The 3,080-nt window shown below is 46.7% G+C and overlaps 1 protein-coding gene across 1 annotated transcript in view; it reads right to left on the reverse strand.

Moving 5' to 3' along the window:
• The window catches only part of LOC106809184, a gene marked incomplete in the record, with an annotated part of 29,508 nt that overhangs the window by 13,837 nt on the left and 12,591 nt on the right, over window positions 1-3,080 (reverse strand).

The raw sequence follows: 3,080 nt of genomic DNA on the forward strand, positions 1-3,080 counted from the left end.
GATTTCATTGTAGCATTCTGAATCTTGGTTGAATCGTTAGCGGCCACCAGGTGCTATTTCAATCTGATGGATCCCACCTCTTCTGCCAGAGGCAAGGTTATTAAGTTTTTATTTGCAATATTTTGTCGTCCTTTTTCATATTTAGGTGTTGCCTGAATGATTCCTGGTTTGTAAACAAATCGAGTAATTTCCTAGCTGAACTGTGCCTATGCCGTGTGTATGAATGATGGTTCTGAGGTGGGTTTGCACCAACATTACTTAGTGTTTATGTTATATATGGTCTATGTCAGTCGTTTAAACAGCGTTGCCTACATCACGTGTTGTCTATTCATTTGGTTGACTCTTTCCCATGACTCGTTCGTCGCCTGAGGTTCGTTAACGGACCTGGTGACGCCCACATGTTGTGCTCGTCGACTGCTGCCTATGCCTACTGCTATTATACGTGAACGGTGTTGGCCCCTTCATCACATGTTTGCCACATCACATATTCCTACATCACGTGATTGCCTTACGTCACATGTGCCTACATACATGTTGGCCTACATCACATATTGCCTAACAATCAGTGGTTGTTGCCTACGTCACATGTTGCCTAACTCACATTTTTCCTACATCACATGCTCGCCTATGCTACACTGCTTATATACGTGACGTGTTGCCTTTATCAATATTGTTTACAGTCACCTGTTCCCTATATGTTCATATTTGTCTACATCACATTTGCCTACATCCTGTGTTTGCCTACTCACATGTCACGTTGCCGCAGGCCATGTTGGATTGACAACGGCATCGCTGAGAGCTGAGGAGTATTGCGTCCGTACTGAATCTGAGCGTAGCTTCAGCGCCGTCGGATTGGTCTTCGTCGCTTCAGCGCGCGTAGGAGAAGCTTGCCTTCTTCATCAACGTCTAAAGCGTTAGTCATCCACGCAACAGTCACGTCGGGCCGCGCGCCATAACCTGTGGCAGAGATACAGGGTGAGAGCAGTGGCAGGGGTGCAGGGTTGAGCAGTGGCTTGGGGTGCAGGGTGGTGGAGTGGCTGGGGTACAGGGTGAGAGTGGCTGAGGGTGCAGCGGTGAGAGTGGCTTGGGGTTGCAGGGTGAAAGAGTGGCTGGGTACAGGTGAGAGGTGCTGGCTGGGTGTAAGGCGTGGACAGTGGTGGGTACAGGGTGGAGATTGGTGAGTACAGTGGATGAGGCAGTAGCTGTACGGTACAGGGTTGAGAGTGCTGGGTGCAGGGTGAGAGTGGCTGGGGTGCAGGCGGGTGAGAGTGGCTGGGGTACAAGGATTGAGAGTGGCTGGGGTGCAGGTGAGAGTTGGCATGGGGTACAGGGTGAGAGCTGGCTGGCGTGAGTGCAGGTGAGAGTGGCTGGGGGTGCAGGGTGAGAAGTGGCTGGGTGCAGGTGTTGAGAGTGGCAGGGGTGCAGGGTTTGAGAGTTGGCAGGGGCACAGGGTGAGAGGGCTAGGGTGGGGTGGAGTGGGCTGGTGTACAGGGTGAGTAGCTGGCAGGGTTGCAGGGTGAGAGTGGGCTGCGATGGGGTAAGGGTGAGATTGGGGGTGTACAGTGCTTCACACTTCTGCACATAAGATCGCTTTGCGATACAGCTGGAAGTGACGTCACGAACACGCGATTACATCTGATTGGTTATAACACAAACCACGTGACAAAATATGCAAATTATCTCCTGTACCGGCCTGAATATAGACAACCCCGTTCCGGTTTCCTAAATTCCCGCAGTCCACATCCTAGACTGGTACTCGCTCCCACCTTGATTACTCGATGGTAACTAAGCCCATCGAGTAACTAAGCCGAGAGGTGGGACCGGGTACCAGTCTAGCCACATCCATGCACGCACGCCCCCATGTATGCATATTTTTTCATTTTTCTATCTTTATCCATTTAACTATTTTTTCCCGCAATAATTACGCAATATAATAAATAATAATAACGCAAATATTTACATGATTTATTTGTAGACTTGATTTCGTAACGAAATCAGTCATGCGACACTTGGCGCCCCACATGCCAAGTGTAGCATGATTTCGTAACGAAATCAGTCGATTGCAGTAGCTGATTTCGTCACGAAATCACTCGCAGTACTTGATTTCGTTACGAAATCAATGATTTCGTAACGAAATCAGTCGATTGCAGTAGCTGATTTCGTCACGAAATCACTCGCAGTAGTTGATTTCGTACCGAAATTACTTTGTAGACTTGATTTTGTAACGAAATCACTTTGTAGACTTGATTTAGTTACGAAATCAATGATTTCATAACGAAATCAGTCATGCGACACTTGGCGCCCCACACGCCAAGTGTAGCATGATTTCGTAACGAAATCAGTCATGCGACACTTGGCGCCCCACACGCCAAGTGTAGCATGATTTCGTAACGAAATCGCATGATTTCGTAACGAAATCATTCGATTGCAGTAGCTGATTTCGTAACGAAATCAGTCATGCGACATTTGGCGCGCCGGCGCGCCAAGTGTAGCATGATTTCGTACCGAAATGACTCGCAGTAGCTGATTTCGTCCCGAAATGACTCGCAGTAGCTGATTTCGTCACGAAATCACTCTCAGTAGTTGATTTCGTAACGAAATCACTTTGTAGACTTGATTTCGTCACGAAATCACTCTCAGTAGTTGATTTCGTAACGAAATCACTTTGTAGACTTGATTTCGTTATGAAATCAATGATTCTGTAACGAAATCAAGTCATGCGACATTTGGCGCGCCGGCGCGCCAAGTGTAGCATGATTTCGTAACGAAATGACCCGCAGTAGCTAATTTCGTAACAAAATGACTCGCAGTAGTTGATTTCGTAACGAAATTACTTTGTAGACTTGATTTCGTAACGAAATTACTTTGTAGACTTGATTTCGTAACGAAATTACTTTGTAGACTTGATTTCGTAACGAAATTATTTTGTAGACTTGATTTCGTAACGAAATCACTTTGTAGACTTGATTTCGTAACGAAATCACTTTGTAGACTTGATTTCGTTACGAAATCAATGATTTCGTAACGAAATCAGTCATGCGACACTTGGCGCCCCATACAACACAACCACCACGACACAA

The sequence above is a fragment of the Priapulus caudatus genome, unplaced genomic scaffold, assembly GCF_000485595.1.
Source record: "Priapulus caudatus unplaced genomic scaffold, Priapulus_caudatus-5.0.1 Scaffold334, whole genome shotgun sequence".
Classification (NCBI taxonomy): Eukaryota; Metazoa; Priapulida; class Priapulimorpha; order Priapulimorphida; family Priapulidae; genus Priapulus; species Priapulus caudatus.